This window comes from Saccopteryx leptura, chromosome 4 (assembly GCF_036850995.1).
Source record: "Saccopteryx leptura isolate mSacLep1 chromosome 4, mSacLep1_pri_phased_curated, whole genome shotgun sequence".
Lineage (NCBI taxonomy): Eukaryota > Metazoa > Chordata > Mammalia > Chiroptera > Emballonuridae > Saccopteryx > Saccopteryx leptura.
The window spans coordinates 185,006,714-185,024,863 of record NC_089506.1 but is presented as its reverse complement, the minus strand read 5'-3'; the positions used below and the strand labels follow the sequence as shown (position 1 = coordinate 185,024,863).

General features: G+C 43.1%; 1 protein-coding gene across 3 annotated transcripts in view; it reads right to left on the bottom strand.

Annotated features, from left to right (window-relative positions):
- Positions 1-17,511, bottom strand: part of MEGF10 (multiple EGF like domains 10) — a 188,079-nt gene extending 170,568 nt beyond the window's left edge. For all 3 annotated transcript variants that reach the window (XM_066382136.1, XM_066382138.1, XM_066382139.1), the window contains exon 1: positions 16,781-17,511. The gene's annotated coding sequence lies outside the window, so the exon portion shown is untranslated. The remainder of the gene's footprint in view (positions 1-16,780) is intronic.
- Positions 17,512-18,150: the final 639 nt, after the last annotated feature.

The following is an 18,150-nucleotide window of genomic DNA, read 5'->3' as shown; positions in this document are numbered from 1 at the left end:
TTATGTAGTCTCTTCCCACAAGCTCCAAGGATTCCTTCTAGACACATTCCAGGAATGGACCTTCTGATGAGGTGGTTGGCTATTTCATCTAATTCACAGTAAGTGACACAGAGGCATAGAGAGTTAAGATGGCCCATGGCCCTTATGATGAAGTAACACAAAGAAATTAAATTAAATTCAAACGGTGGCTGTGTCTCCAGAGGAAGAATAGCTATGTTAAAGTTCCGGAGTACAATCACATTCCCTATCACCAGACTCCTAATACAGACAGTACCACTCAGATAAAAGTTTAAAAAGACTTCTTGAATGAATGTTGAAGAAGCATTATCTGGAAGCCTTTACCCAGCCAATATCAGGATTATAGTTTATTAGAAAGAGAAACGTTGCTGTTTTCCTGAATTATAAATTTCGTATGCCAATTAATTCAACAAGTTCAAGATACAAAATAGTATGACATATTAGAGAGAGCATAGACCTGAGATGCAACACACCAGAATCCTGCAAAGCCTCACAGAATTAAAAACAGAAGTGACCTAGTAAAATCATTGAGTAGAAATTAATCAATCAGATACAAACAAACAAATAAATAAAGCTTACTGAGTATTTACCACATATCAGATAGTGTTCTAAGATCTTTTCATTTATTTTTAAAATTAATCTTCATAACAACGCTATTGAGCTATCATTATTATCCCCACATGTTACACTAATATAATGTTATAGTAATTAAATATATGTAAATATAGAAAAATATAGAAGATATATAGAAGTTAGAATATAATACTAAAAGCCATTAAGGCAAGTGAAAAGGCAATGCCTGCTGCACAAGGCCCAGTTAGTATATGTGTGAAGTTATAAATATATAGATAAAAAGAACTCCCTGCGAGGAACTCCCAAAAAGTGGCTTGATGTGATAATCCTGTAGATTAACACCTGTTAGAAGGCATATGCCAGAAAGGTACTAAAGCTGAGGCGCCCCTAAACTGCAGTTAGTTGTTCATACTCCAATGTTGAATGTGAACTGTCTCCACACTGCTCTGACCAAGGACAGCTGAGAGGAGCATGCCAACAGGGCCCCATTAAGCTGTACCAAGGCATGCCATAGGATTTGTGAGTAATATACTGCCTGTGTGATTCTGGCAACTACTTGTGTGTCAGTCCTGTCTTTTTCTGGTGGTAATTGTTCTCGGTACCAACAAGTACAATCCTCACAGCCGCCTCAAGAGTAGTCTCGAAGAAGCTGCCAGCCCTGCTGTCAAGCAGGAATGTCCCACTGCACAGGGAAGTCAAATTAGGAACACCTGATTGACAGAGCTCGGGCTCTACTGGGACACCACATAACTAATATAGAAATTGAAGTCTAGCTGACTCAAGGTTATATGTCCAGCAAACAATGGAACAAACCAGGATTCAGATTCAGGGAGTCTGGTTTTAGAATCCATGCTCAATATCACTACATTATAGCACACCTGTGCCTTAACTTTTCAACGACATTTGTCCACTGGACAAAGCAGTCAATGCTTGAAATGTATATCACAATGCAAATCTAAAGAGCAGGGACCTTGTTTATCTTAGGTATTGCCCTACCCCTAGCACAGAAAATCACATGGAACATAATAGGTGCTCAAAAAATATTTGTTGAGTAAATAAATAACAGATTGTGTTGGAGCTAGTGAAATTACTGGAATAGTTTCTTTATTATCATCCTGATTTTTATTTTATTTTCTAGTTCTATCATCAATGATAATCCTTTGCTATTCACTTCTTGGTGAATTTAAGTAGCTTTTAAAATTTTCCAACTTGGCTTCAGCCCTATACTCCCAACCTTATTTCTTGATATTACATTATACAAACATTTCACTCTGACCATCTCTGCCTGCTCCTGCCCTTGCCCACCCTAACCCTGGTCATGTGCTTTTCTACCAGCTGGGGTACTCTCTCCCTCTTCTCTCATTATTTAAAAAAGTGCACTTATCTTTGAAAGTCCTGTCTCTTCTAAGAAGGCTTCTCACCAAATCCACAGTGATCTCACCCATTATAAGATGGATTCACTTGAAATGTATCACTGGCTTCCTCCTCCTTTCCTGTCTTCACAAACAGACTGGCAATGTGTCGAGGGCAGGGGCCTGCCTTCTCATTTGCGGTATTCTCTCTCACGTGCAATAAAGATTGGGCACAGAGCAGACACACTGCAAACATGGATCACCTGGCTGATGCAGATATATCCCATCTAAATGCAAAATACCTGCTGATTTCTTTCTAAATAAGGCTAAAAGAATTTTTAATAGAAGTAAAATTCACATGACATAAAATTCATCGTTTTAACCACACTGTGCAACCATTACCACTATTGAGTTCCAGACCATTTTCATCACCCCCAAAGGAAACCCCATACCCATGACATAGTCACTCCCCATTTTTCCCGCCAATCAGTCCCTTGCAACCACTACTTTCTGTCTGTATGGATTTGCCTATAGTAAATACAGTATTTTACCTGTATGGAATCACACAATACGTATGTAGCCTTTTGTGTCTGGCTTCTTTTGTTTAGCATTAAGATTTCAAGGCTCATCCATGTCACAGCATGCATCATGCTTCATTTTACTTTATGGATGAGTACTATTTCATTACATGGATTTATGCCATTTTGCGTATCCAGTCTCCAGTCATCAGTTGATGGACATTTGGGTTGTTTTCCAAATGTGCACAAGTGTTTGAACACTTTTCATTCTGTTGACATCTTACTAAAGAAAAACAAATTCATTAAGTAGGAGCCTCACCTTATTCTAGAGTTGAAATAAATAACTTTTTAGAATAAATACTACATTCATTAAAAAATTTACTCCCCATGAGTAACTTTAACTGTTTTTGTGTTAAAGAATACTAAATTTCTTATAGCTTTTATTTTGTATCAGAGACTATACTTTCTATCTTCTGTAATTAATTAATAGATCTTCTTTTAAGCATCAGAATGATTCTTTTATAAAAAAACATAAAAGCAGCCTGACCAGGCAGTGGCGCAGTGGATAGAGTGTCAGACTGGGATGCGGAAGGACCCAGGTTCGAGACCTTGAGGACGCCAGCCTGAGCGCGGGCTCATCTGGCTTGAGCAAAAAAAATAAAGCTCACCAGCTTGAACCCAAGGTCGCTGGCTCGAGCAAGGGGTTACTCCATCTGCTGAAGGCCCACGGTCAAGGCACATATGAGAAAGCAATCAATGAACAACTAAGGTGTTGCAACGAAAAACTGATGATTGATGCTTCTCATCTCTCCGTTCCTGTCTGTCTGTCCCTATCTATCCCTCTCTCTGACTCTCCCTCTGTCCCTGAAAAACAAATAAACAAACATAAAAGCAGCCCTTGTTCTTAGACACATGTTAATAGTCTTCACTATTTTAGCATTATTTGGTGTTATGATAACTAATATTTATTGAATGCTTACTATGTGCTTCCCACTATGCTAAATGTGACACTCTTTAAAGTATAAAGTGTGTTCGTAAAGTCATGGTGCACTTTTGACCAGTCACAGGAAAGCAACAAAAGATGATAGAAATGTGAAATCTGCACCAAATAAAAGGAAAACTCTCCCAGTTTCACGCCTATTCAGTGCAGTTCGATGTGGGCTCACACACAGATTTTTTAGGGCTCCTTAGGTAGCTATCTCATATAGCCTCTACAGACTCGTCACTGACTGATGGCCTACCAGAACAGGGTTTCTCCACCAAACTGCCAGTTTCCTTCAACTGCTTATCCTACCCAGTAATGTTATTCCAATGTGGTGGCGCTTCATTATAAATGCACCGATATTCACGTTGCACTTTGGTCACAGATTCAAATTTAGCAAGCCACAGAACACACTGAGCTTTCCTCTGTACCGTCCACATCTCAACTGTCATGGCCATGGGCTGCTCCGCTGTATACACGGTGTTACGTCATCATCTGCACATGCACACATGCTGCCACATCATTCTACAGAAACTGGGAACGTTTTTCTTTCATTTGGTACAGATTTCACATTTCTATCATCTTTTGTTGCTTTCCTGTGACCGGTCAAAAGTATACCATGACTTTACGGACACCCTGTATACTGTTATTATTTCACAGATGATGAAAAGAAGCCTTTATAGTTAACTTGCTGAAGGTCATGAAACTTTTTATTTTATTTTAATTTATTGTGTTCACATAGATTCTAGTGTCCCCCAAATGCATCCATCCCTTCCCCAAAGTCATGAAGCTTTAAAGGGTGGAAATGGGGTCCCGAGCCAGGTTGTTACATTTCGTACAGTAAATGCCAAGGCTAGGCAGGAATAAACTCAGACCATCCAAATCTAGTCTCAACTCACCACTTTATTCACATGTTTTCATGTAAACCAATAGCTAACCTTTAAGTCCAACGCCCAAAAGACGTGTACAGAATAGGCACTCAGACCTCAAAGAGATGTGTTATAACCATTTCAAAGCCAAGGTTTCCAAATTCTCTTTCAGGAAAAAAAAATGCTTCTGTTTTGTCCATTTAAATCTATCAGCTCCATATTATAACAACAAACTAGGTTGTTCTATAGCACAATGAGCCACACCGGTGATGCCAGGTGCTGTCTAGATAGAAAAGGGACCACAGCCCACCCTCATTTCGCTTAGAGGGCTCGTCCACCTTCGCAGGCCCTGCTCCTGGAGCTCAATGTGGAGCTCAGGAAGTGATGGTAGAAATAGGTGAGACAGATGAGCCAAGGACCCCACACCTCACATCACTGTCCCAGTTAGAAAAATGAGAGAGAAAAAAGAAATACAAGCATTCCAGTATTAGACTTTAGGAGAACTGTAACCTGAAAGTTCAAAAAACTATCCATGATTCATAGTTCCATAGAGTCTTTTTCTCATTTTTCTGAACAGCTCACAATGACTAGAAGGAGGGTAGAGTATAGAAATGAGATGTGCTAGCTGTCCAACTTGGAAGAGAACTTTTGTTTTAGATTCTAAAGAGTGGGGCTCTGCTACTACTGCTGACCTCCTGGGCACTGAATTTGCTGTCTAAAAAGTAAAATAATCAACTACAATAGTGCTGGCCCGTGCTTTCTGACATCAAGCTCTGCCAGCTAAGGGAGGAAGGACAAATTTGTGGGTATTTAAAGCTCCTCGGCCTCCCAGCCCAACCACGCCTCAAATTATGTGACAGATGCATTTCCCAGAATTTATCATTTTCCATCACTGCTTGAGTTTTAGTTCTACATTAAACACCATGCTTTAAAATTTTTCAACTTTTTACTGAAGTATAAAAATACATACCAAAAAAGAACAAAAATAAAAATTGAACGGCTCAATACATTTTCACAAAATGAGCACAGACACATAACTAGCACCCCGAAGAAACAGAAGAATGTCGGCATCCCAGAAGCCTTGCCGGGGGCAGGGCATTCACTCAGACACAGAACTCTGTCCCAGCAAGCATCCTGTGCCTGAAAAGCTTTCCTATTCAATGTGCTACTTGGGAATAAAAGACAACATATCACTTCCCTGTCTTTTTCAAGTAGAGCACAGTCCTCATCCCTCTGAGAGCCTCTCTAAATCACAGCAATGCAGCCCGATGCGTAGGCCCGATGACAACCAACTGAAAATTCATTAACTCATCAGAAGTGTGTTTTAACACAATTGTTTTGCCACCCGCAAGGAACAGTCTCCTCTTCCTCTCTCCACTTCAGAGGCATCTATATCATTGGGAACACCACATACCCACTCAGTCAAGGATAAACAAACAGCAAGAGATGGGGGTGTGGACGCATAATAAGGAGAATAAAACCACTTGCCTCTGCAATCCATTTGCTTCTCCTCCTTTTAATGGGGTTACAATGACTGTCTATAATCAAGGTGCAATGACGAACTTAATTACAACGCTGCTCTAAGTGACCTCAAGCAAATCACACACCGCCTTCTCTGGGGACAAACTCCATTCAGCCTAACACTCACAGTCAGAAAACCTCTTATCTCAGAGACAAAAGGCTTCCTCCGGCAATGGGCGCCAGCAGCCTGCACGCCATCAGTGAGCTCTCCACAACCCATTACATCCAGAAGAGGCCTTCTCCACTCTGCATCACTCACGGCTGTATGCTGTGCAGGAACCAGGAACTAAGATTCCCTGGGAAAGAAACCCAGAGGCAAAGGCTGCACGAATGACATACGTTTTCATAAAGGGAATAATCCGGCTAAATGAACAATCCTGTGCAAAACATCTGTGACCTTCGCTGAGGCTATGACCTTGAATTTGAATCTTCTTCTGACGCAAAGAATGTAGCTAATTGCAGAGCTCTGGATTAGATCTTTACAGGAAGTTGGCAACCCTTTCCCTCCAGGGCTAGAAGCCAGTTTGGAAGTTGGGGGTGAGGAGTGGTATCTAAATGACATCTGGGGAGTCCCCCAACCTCACAATTGACCCGATAAATCAATAACTTCCTAACGGATTTAATTCTATTTCAATCTTGTAAAATTTGTCAGCTTCAAAATTGATATCTGAATCTAGATTTCAAAGGAAAGTATTAATACATCATATATATGGCGACCATCCCCAAGAACAAAGAATCACTCTCTGAGGTCACGGGCCTTGATTTAGGTGGCCTTCAGAGCAGACCCTTGTCGTTGAGGAACCTGGAAGAAAGAGGCGGAGAAACGTGCCTTTGCCGATCAGGGAGAGAGGAGGAGCTCTCTTCATTTTAAAATCAGTATTAAGGCCCTGGCCTGTTGGCTCAATGGTAGAGCGTCAGCCTGGCGTGCAGGAGTCCCGGGTTCGATTCCCGGCCAGGGCACACAGGAGAAGCGCCCATCTGCTTCTCCACCCCTCCCCCTCTCCTTCCTCTCTGTCTCTCTCTTCCCCTCCCACAGCAGAGGCTCCATTGGAGCAAAGTTGGCCTGGGCGATGAGGATGGCTCTATGGCCTCTGCCTCAGGTGCTAGAGTGGCTCTGGATGCAACAGAGCAGCATCTCAGATGGGCAGAGCATTGCCCCCTGGTGGGCATGCCGAGTGGATCCCGGTCGGGCACATGTGGGAGTCTGTCTGACTGCCTCCCCGTTTCCAACTTCAGAAAAATACAAAAAAAATTTTTTTTTAAATAAAATAAAAATAAATAAAATCAGTATTAAAACTCTGCAATAAGATAAGTCGGTGGCCATCCTAAGCAACAATTCTTCCTTGGCCAAAGATCAACCGAGGGTTCTCACAGACTTGTGTTCCCTTAACACCATGTCTTATGCTCCCAAACCAGCAAAGTAATGATGCTCCCACAGAATTACCTTTTTCCTTCCCAAATCCTACCTCTGCCACATTGCTGCAAGTAGTTTAACTATGAAAGCCCTTGACCTGCTTTCTTTGTTTCTCTGATTCAAGTGTGTCTGTTTCCTTGGGGCTACCAAGGTCAGTTGGGTGGCTGGCCGGAGCAACATGGAGCATCAGCCAATGCCTGAACAATGGGCCCCTTTCTCCTGCTGTCACATGAACAGCCTTGTGTTACAGCCATTGTCCCTCCAGGCAGAGACAGAGAGGCACAGGTTCTCACAGACCAGCTATTCTCTGTGACCCACTCTGACCAAGTCACTAAAATATTAAAAAAGAAAAAAGGAAAGTCTTGCCTCCTTCAGGAAGCCAAATAGCCCTAACAAGGGTTATGAGGCATCTGGCTATTCGGCATCTGTGGACCACCTGCATCAGAATACCTTGTCAAAAATATACACCCCGGGACCCCACTGCACCCCCACTGAATCCAAATCATTAGAGGGGAGCCAGTATCTGCCTGTGATTCTCAGGCCCCTAAAGTTTTATAACACAGGCAGTTAGACAGAGGCCTCAAGCATTTCTATCCTCACTAATGGACTGACTGCACATCTATCTGTTCAAGGGCTGCACAGGGCAAGGGAGGAGTTCTGAAAGGGCAGATACTCCGTGTGGTGGCAATCAGGTCTTACTGTGGGGGGGGAACACCTGGGTCAAAGACAGATGAGAAAGATGAGGGCATCAAGGAATGTGAGGAAGGAGACAGGAAGTTAAATAACAACACAGCAATCACAATAACAGAGGGGATCGGGTCAGCGATGAACATAAGGACGGAGGTGCAGGGAAAGCAGAGCGCTCGAGAGGCCTGGCAGGGGCCGGAGCCTTCCGAAGGGGATGGGGGGTGAGAACTTCCTGCAGAAATGGAAGCTCCAGCGATGCCACAGACAGATGGCTCTTAAAAAACAAGCATGTTTAACATTTAGTTTTAAGAGGTGAACTTCCTCTATAGTCCCGAACCTTAAAAGTCTGCCACTGAGAGCCGCATGATTGGTGATATTTTATGAAGGAACGGGGATGTGAAGTGATTCTAGTGGTGGGGTGAACCACTTCACGCTAAAGGAGACAGGACAGTAGTATGGCAAGATCGTCGTTAGACTTCCTAAGGGGAAACAGGAACTCAGAACTAGATGGTGCTGGCAGAAACAGGGGCCCTGTCTCCACCCCCAACCCAAGGAGCCCCACAGTGGCCGAAAGAAACACCAGTTTTCTCATTTCACACCTTTGCATGGAATGGGGGGGCGGGGGGCGGGGGGGGGCTCAGTTTTTACTTGAACCTCCACAGGGTGCCCCAATCCACATCTGGTTTATATAATAAAATAAAATAATAGCAGTATAATGGGAGGGGCTCCTTTAATACCCATAGTGCTCTGGGAACAGGCAGCCTGGTCATACAGTCTCATGCATAGCTGTCATAAAATGATTCTCAAATGTTAACTCACCCCTCCTGTGGAATGGTTTAATCACTACTGCTTGAAGATGTCTTGCAAATTCCTGCAGCCACGCGTTGGCTGAGCCCACTCCCCTGTCTAGTACGCCTCCATCTGCTCCAGTCCTCCCTCCTTCAGGCCCTGCACTGCCCACAAACCTCAGAGCGCGCCGAGCCCTCGCTCCACAGTGAGCTCTGGAAGCAGCTCTCAGAACTGCCCGCCTGGTCCTTATTACACCCAGCCTTACACAGCCAGGTATATTTCCTTTATCATTTTTTAAAGGCCAGTAGCTTGGTAATTCCACACAGTATTTACCCCTATGCCCTTTACACCGGATAAATAACTGATGGAGCAAAAATAAAATTCAAACCAATCACTTTCTGAGAGAACACAAAAGAACATCTTGTCATCAATTCCTTGTCCAGAAAATAAATACTGTATCCTTATGAGGATATCAATGAAGGTAGATAGATAAAATTTTTCAATTTTTTTTAAGTGAGAGGAGGGGAGTTAGTGAGACAGACTCCCGCAAGCTCCCCTACCAATATCCACTCAGCAGCCCCTGTCTGGGGCCAATGCTCAAATCAACCAAGCTATCATCAGAGCCTAGGGCCCATGCTTGATCCAATTGAGCCACTGGCTGCAGGAAGGGAAGAGAGAGAGAAGGGGAAGAGAAGCAGATGGTTGCTTCTCATGTGTGTCCTGTTCAGGGATCAAACCCAGGACATCCGCACGCCAGGCCAACACTCTATCCACTGAGACACCAGCCAGGGCCAAAAATGTTCATTTTGATTGTAAAAATAATCTTCTGGGTATAAAACAAATATTTTGTATTTCTATTTGGTTCTGTGAGGAACAAGTTAAATAGATGTGTTAATGTGTTATGATTTTCCATTTGTCATCAAAAATTCTTCTTTTAAAAAAGCCAAACACGATTCTTTACCAAAAGGTACATATTTAAAAGATCCATTCTGGGAAGGAGCACCTGTGGCAAAGTTTTAAAACGAACGAAATCTGTGCAGCAAATCCAGGTCAGCCAGGATGTTCACGACAGGGCCCTTAGTCACTCCCTACTGCGGGGCCTCCTTGCTCCCAAAGATAAGATGTTTTTAACAGATGCTAATATCCTGCACATGTACCTATCAAGATGAGGCTTTCCATACTGAAATACTGTTTTCTTTGTCTTAGAAAGGGGGAAGGGTACAATTTATTGCCCTCTGAGTAGGAAATTGAAGTGGTTGAAATGCATGACATAATTTCTTTATCTAGGAGTGTAATTTACTGGAATTGAAACAATAGAGGAACTCACTAGAAATGAACATTGATAGTAACAGGATATATCATAACATTCACACTTTCCAGGCTGGCTAATGGTGTAGAGTGTGTATTATCAAGTAACATCCACATGACGACTTACAGTTTTACCAATAAAGTTGTCTAAAGAAAAATAACACTGGTTTTGTATCTTATTTTTGTCTTCTTATATGAGAAATCCTCTTATTAAGTGCTATAAATTAATCCTCTAAAACAACTATTTTTAAAAAGAGTTAGAATGATCATAGTGAAAAATAATATTAAATTGGGAAGAAAAGAGAGACACGAGAGATACAAAATCTTGGGAAATTCAGATAGAGAAAATGAATAAATGAAAACATCAGAAGATTTAAGAAGCTTACAAAAGTACAGCCAGACGCAAGCTTAAATCAAAGTTTGAAAAGTTCAGTTTGGAAACAGAATGAAAATAAAGACAAATAAACAGATTCTAATGAATCTCAGTTAATTCTTAAAACTAAGCTAATTTTAGGCCCTGCCCAGTTTGCTCAGTGGTAGAGCATCAGCCCAGCATGTGGAAGTCCCAGGTTTGATTCCTGGTGAGGGCACACAGGGGAAGCATCCATGGCTTCTCCATCTCTCCCCCCCCCCCCCATCTCTCTCTTCCTCTCCTGCAGCCATGGCTCACTTGGTTTAAGCACATTGGCCCTGGGCGCTGAGGATGGCTCCGTGGAGCCTCTACCTCAGGCGTTAGAAATAGCTTGCTTGTGAGCATAGCCCTAGATGAGGGTTGCCAGGTGGATCCCAGTTGGGGCACATGCGGGAGTCTGTCTCTCTATCGCCCCTCCTCTCAATTGGAAAAGAAGAAAAAAAATTTTTTTTTATTTAAGCTAATTCTTAGAATGAAATACTGGATATGCATCTTTGAGAAATTGGGATCACAGGCAGTTAATATTGCCTTGTTTAAAGTCCAAACAATCTGGAAACTTGGACTTCATGCATTAATGCTATTACCTTAATGCCCTTTGCCACTGGAACTCCCATATCTCAGCCAGTGAAGGAACTTTTTGAATGCTATTTATTTTACGGTGGAGCAGCCCATGAGCTAAAATGTCCCATTTTTGCAGTATCACCGTTTCTGTCATTACCCTGAGATTTTTTGTTGTTCATTTGTTCAAATGTTATTGTATATTGCCATCACTACTAAAAATGAGTGAAAAATTTTTTTAATTTTTGATTAAAAATTAACAGTAATTAAAGAAGTTTTTGTCTGATAAACTGAATATAAGTTCGACAAAGATGGAAGTTATTAGTCATGCCAAAAAAGGCAAATCTTTCACCAGAATCAGACATTTATTGAATTTGAATATGCCAACTGTTGTTCAGATAAGAAAATAACCAAAATGATAGAAAGTTTAAAGAAAGAAAAATTAAAGAAAGGAGTAAACATGGAATGGTGTGTCTAAATGGCAAAGTATAATCAGATATTTTATAATATATTTGGCCCTCTATGGCCAGCATCCCTTGCAACATGTAGGCTTTTGCACAATCTTTGGAACAATTTTTTAATGCATTCTGTAATAAATTAAGAAAAACAGTACTGAGCGAGTCACCATGTTTCCAATCAAACTAAAGCAAACACAAAGGTATTTATAAACCGAAAAGCACAGGGCTGCAGGAGTGAGGGAGGCAGAAAAGGGTAGGGGGCATAGATGGTGATGAACAAAGACCTGACTTGGGGTGGGAGGGTGAACACACAACACAGTGTACAGAGATGTGTTGTAGAATTGGGCATCTGAATCTTATAGAACTATGTTAACCAGTGGCACCCAAATAAATTCAATAAAAAAGTTAATTTGGGCCCTGGCCGGTTGGCTCAGCGGTAGAGCGTCGGCCTGGCGTGCGCGGGAGACCCGGGTTTGATTCCCGGCCAGGGCACATAGGAGAAGCGCCCATTTGCTTCTCCACCGCACCCCCCCTCTCCTTCCTCTCTGTCTCTCTCTTCCCCTCCCGCAGCCAAGGCTCCATTGGAGCAAAGATGGCCCAGGCGCTGGGGATGGCTCCTTGGCCTCTGCCCCAGGCGCTAGAGTGGCTCTGGTTGCGGCAGAGCGACGCCCCGGAGGGGCAGAGCATCGCCCCCTGGTGGGCAGAGCGTCGCCCCTGGTGGGCGTGCCGGGTGGATCCCGGTCGGGCGCATGTGGGAGTCTGTCTGACTGTCTCTCCCTGTTTCCAGCTTCAGAAAAATACAAAAAAAAAAAAAAAAAAAAGTTAATTTGAAAAAAAAAAAAAGAATAGGAGCCTGATCTGTGGTGGTGCAGTGGACAGAGGGTCCACCTAGAATGCTGACATCTCCACTTAGAAACCCTAGGCTTGCCTGGTCAGGGCACATACGACAAGCAATCAATGAACAACTCAGGTGAAGCTACTATGACTTGATACTTCTCAGGCCCTCTTGTAAAATCAATCAATAAAGTATTTAAAATAAAAAAAGAAAGCATAGGGCAAACGTTATATATTTCTATCAGCATTGGCACTTCCATTTCAGTGCACTGACACTGTCATTCACAATCAAAGCCATCCCAAAGGTATGATAAACGCGGGTTTTGTATCCTAGTGCTACAATGGTGTTGAAGAAGTAACATTAAGTAGGAGGCATCTGGTGTTTCACAAGTATTCTCAGGACATTTGATCTTGTCCTTTTTCCACACCAGGTTATTTACTTGGTAGACTATATACACCCAAACTGTATGTTCTTGACTGGCTTCTCCACAACCCTTAGTCTGTACATAGTGACTGTCTCAAACACGTGGTGTGCTAAGGACGTGTCAACTAGTGTTCATGCATTCATTCTTCCCTTACATTTTTTTAGACACTTACTACATAACTACTATGTGCCAGCCATTTGGATAAAGGCTTTGAATAAAAAAGGTTAATCTCACCAATCAATTGGAGGAATCTCCAGACAACAAACACAGTTAATTCATTAGGATAGTAGTAAAACTGTCTGCAAAGTAGAATGGGACCCATGTGAGATATCACTAAGTCTATGTGAGAGAATTAGGAAACATTTTAGAGGGGAGGTCTTATTTGAACTTTACGTAGAAAGATAAATGGGTAGCAAAATAGTTGATTACACTGCAGAGTAGTAAAGACACTTCTGACAGGGGAAGAGCATACACAGCTAGGTCAGGGAGTAGTGAAAGCAGGCAACACGTTCTCCAAAGAACAGTAACAGATCAAAAACGGTGGGGCTTAGAGGCTTGGGGAACAAGGAAGCCAAGAAACAACCCAGAGACAACCGAGCAAACCTGGTTATGTGTATCTGTTAGAGAGGTTAGACTTTATGCTGTAAACCAGTATTTCTCCAACCATCATTTGCAATCACTTTCACCAGATTCCCTTGGGGATCTGCTAAATGCAGATTGCTAGACTTTGCATTGTAGAGCCCTGGAATCTGCATTTTCAATAAGCACTTGAGTGACGATGATGTTCACCGTCTGGGGAGCCAGCCGCCATTGATTTTTTTTTTTTTTTTTTTTAGTTTTAGTTTTAGCTTTTAATTTTTTGTGTTGACATGGTTTCAAGTGTCCCACTCAATATAACATCCTCAATCCCACCACATCGTGCTCCCAGGCCCCATGCAAAGTATCTTTCCATTCCCATTTCACCCCTTTGCCCCCCTCCCTACCTCCATTTCCCCTTTCCCTCTGGGACTTGCTACTCTGCTGTCTGTATCTATGTGTTGTGTACATGTAAATTGGCTAATCCCTTCACCTTCTTTATTCCCGGCCCCTCATCCCCCTTCCTTCTGATAGCTGTCTATCTGTTCAGCTGTCATCAATTTTCAAACAAGGGAATGACATGATTAGATGTGTATTTTAGAAATCTGCTATTGGACCAAGGAGACTATTGAGAGGAAGGAAAATCCATTGTTGCGAAATGAGCATGTGACTTGGGTTTGTGTAAGAATCATCGGGGGAACATTTTTAAAACTTCAGACTTTTCACACTTCACCCAAGATTTACTGCACCTGAATCAAAGTGGAGGGGGCTAGGATTTATATTAAGTTGAATGATATGAAATTGCCATTTTATGTACGTCAAAATGGTCAAATTTTGGAAATTTCTCATAATTCAATCTCATATTTTTAACAAGCCCACTCCATGCATCTGACATGCATTGAAGCCTGAGAATGGCTGATGAACTACAGGCTGAGCTAAACGCTTTTCCTTTTTTATTAATTATTAGTGTCATTACTCAATTTGATTAACATGCAACAATGAAGGGGACATATTTAGGTAACAAAACAAATGTTTGTTTGTTTTTTCTAAAAAAGAAGTTTAAAAACAACCACCAGTGAAGTAAGGCCAATAATTTAAAGATTGTAGAGCCAGGAGGAACATTAGATTATCCAGCTGTTCCCCGCCTCCTCAAACAAGTTTACATATGATGAAGCTAATGGGAGAAGTACCCTGCGTGAGGTTATACTAAATGTTTCCTTCAATTCCTCAATGATACATGCTTTTTATTTTAAATATTTTATTTATTGATTTTACAGAGACAGGAGAAGTGGGGGAGCAAGAAGTATCAACTCAGTTGTGTCACTTCAGCTGTGCATTGCTTTACCGGGCATTTCGAATCAGTGACCTCAGCATTCCAGGTTGACACTCTATCCACTGCGCCATCACAGGTCAGGCCATGCTTCTTATTTTAATGAGTGTTGAAATATATGTTGCTAAAAAGTTATTTGGAATTTAATTTATAGGGTGTTAGTATCCCACAAAGCCCTGAAATGGTGGGGAGGGGCTAAATACTCATGCATATTCATCTTTAAAATAAAGCTAAAGAAATTAAATAACAGAACCTAGAGCAATGGTTGAAATATAATAGATGCTTAATAAATAATTGTTAAATAAATGATCAGCCTCTTAAAAATTAAAGGAGGTATGTTAATGCAAGGAGTCTCTAAGATCCTCTAGATTGTAAACTAAATGTAGACTTCCCACCTGCTAGCTTGTCTTAATAACCCTTTGGCATTTAACCATGACCTCTCCTCTATAAATCCCAGTCCTGCCATATGCACTTTCTTTCATTTGAAAGGTCCTCAACAGAAAGTTATGCAAAGATGATGTCTGAGCTAAGTTTTACAATATATCGTGTCTGAGATGGAAGTAAAGCCACATGAGCACAGCCTTCAAAGACCACCCACAGAGAAATAACAGCTAAAACAATGAAAGCTAATAAAAGCTATAGTATCCTACAGCAAGTCACCAATATTAGCTTAATAATAGTAATAGCTAATATTTTCTTGCTTATCTGCCAAGCTTGTTAGCACACCACATGCAAAAACTCATTTATCTCTTATTATCATTCTGTTGTTATAGAAGACAGTAGAGACATTAAGCAACGCCCAAAATCATACAACTGGAAATTATGGGTTTGAGAGAGGACTCCAGGCTCCCTGGCCCCAGATCTTACCATCTCCTCAACACTCTGACCTCAGGGCAACCAAGCAAAAAGTACACTTCAAGCTGACCTCTTGGAGCAGTGACCTCAGGAAGACACCACTTCTGGAGAACATGACCTGGCCCCAGTCTTTTCACCCAAAAGGAATGACGCATCTTTAGTTAAGAAGACCCTATGCAAAGTGAGATCCGGGATCTAAAGGAAAAGGCAAGGAGAACCAAAAAGGAACCTCCTTCTTCTCTCCCCTGGGGACAGCATGGATATCACTACCTAAGAGCTTCTGGACTAATCAAACCTCTAACTTTAAATTCACTCTAAAGAATTTGAGTGCTCATGTGAGGATATTTTCTAAAAAAGCATCATAGACGTCATTATACTTCATTTACTCAGTGGGATCATGGAAGGAAGGAAGGGAGGGAGAGAGGGAGGGAGGGAAGGAAGGAAGGAGGGAGGGAGGGAGGGAGGGAGGGAAGAAGTAAAGGGAGGAAAGAAAGGAAGGGAGGAAGGAAAGAAGGAAGGAGGGAAGGAAAGAAGGAAGGAAGGAAGGAAGGAAGGAAGGAAGGAAGGAAGGAAGGAAGGAAGGAAGGAAGGAAGGAAGAAAAGGAAAGAAAAGAAAGTTAAAATATTTTCCTAAACCAGGGGTAAAAGTCCCAGATCAAAGGAATTTAAAAGACCAACAGGAGATAGATCTTTCTATGGTAATTATGGCTTGAAGAATTGCCCCCCACCCAACATTCCTTAAGGAGCCAGGCATTCACACACGGAAGAGACCTCTCTGGTCTAAGTCACCTAGCCTGCAATCCTGACACCCCTACAGGATGTGGAGAATGCAGGATAGGGACTATCCCGTCTATTGCACCATCTGAATATCAAGTACTGGAGAAAGAAAAGTTTAGAAAACAAGTCAAAATCCTAAAGGAGAAGTTAAGCTGATCTCAAAGTAAGGGCCCCGCAGAAACTACTTTTTATTCTCAGTCTGATTGCCCCCAAACCTCTCTACACCCAGCTATGACACCCATCATCAGAGAGCAGACAAGGCAACGCAAGCGCAGAAATTATGCAAACTAAAATGCATAATGAGGATGTCTCCCTGCGAAAAATACTACAGGAAGTTTCTACAAGCCCCAAATAACTAGACCAAATGCAAACAATAAACTGCTGAGATGTAAACACCCCAGACAGACTCAGTCCATTTTGCCCCACCTCACGTTCCACCCGGGTTTCCTGGCGAAGAAGATGTGCCCCCTCCACCTCCAGCTAAGGTCCAGCGGCTGCCAGAGCTGAGTTTGCCAAACTCTTACCCAGGTCCCGAGATCCTGAGATTCGCAGCGCAACCCTTTTCCCGTTCTCACCAAACGCCAGCCGAGAAACAAAATCTGTCCCAAAAAGAGCCCTTGACCTCCAAGCAGCGTCCCAGAAGAGAGCGGTACTTGAGAGTCTCCGTTCAGGTTCGAAGGTGGAGACGCGGGAAAGGAGGCCGGTCTCAGCGCGTTTCCAGACCCGCAGTTTTGCGCACCGGGGAAAGTCCTTGCTGCAAACTTGAGTAAGGCTTCTCCTGCCTGGCCCAAGATGCTGGCGGAGGAGGGGAGTAACCCGAGCCGGGGCCGAATCGGGGCCGGGATGCGAGCAGTTGCCGCTGCTGCAGCTGCTGCCTCCGGGGCAGTGACCGCTGGAGGTGGGCGTCGCTTGGCGCCGCGCACAGCCCCCTACTGCAGGCTCGCGACCCCCCGACCCCGCTCCTGCGCTCCGATCGCGAATCTCCCCTGCCCTGAGCAGCTTCCACTGTCAGAGAGTGACCCCGCCAATAGTCCGGTCACGAAGTTGGCAAACCTCTGTGTCCCCGCAGAGGGGCAGAGAGAGTGCTGGTCTGCGTCCCGATTCACGTTTAGTGAGCGCCCCCGGGTCTAAGCCCGGGAGGTGTCCTAGACCCTCTAACAAGATTTAGGGGACAGCACCCGAGCGACCAGTGGGAGTGGACGACACGTCCCCAGCAGTGCCAGGAAGAGAATGCAAATGTGGGACGAAGGGATGGGTGACCTAGCGGTGCCAAAGTGTGCGAGGCAGCAACAAAGTGTTTGAGAAGGTGGAGCGAGGAGTTGGGGGGATGGGTAGGGCTAAGGGAACCCGCTGCGCAGAGGCGGGGCGGAGGGAGAACTCCCTTGACCCGCAAGAAAATCTCTGCGAGGCCTCGCGCGACATTTCTTGGGGAATGGCTCCCTCTGCCGACTCGCCAAGGAGGTCCCGGGAGACCCAATAATAGAAGGGTAAAAACCATGAAAAGTCTTTTCTCCATCTGCGGCATGGGCAGGACGTGAATTCTGGAATCTATTTCTCTGTCCACTTTCCTCCTCCTTATTAAAAGAATTTCTCCGCCTCTGGATGACCCAAGCAGACTCAAACTTCTAGTTGCTGGGAAGTTCGTTCTGTGTTCACTGAATTCTATCATCCCCACCTTCAAAGAAGAAGAAAAAAAAAAAGCTTGCGCTCAAACCCATGACAAATGATCCTCTCATACCAGATTTCTCTTCCACACATTAGTATGAACTTTGTTTCTCTGTAAAGATCTCAAATACATATGTATCCCCAGTCAGTAACTACAGCGGGCAAACAGTCCATGCAAAAATTAGGCTGGAATGGAATGAACATATATATGTTTGAAATCTCACTATTC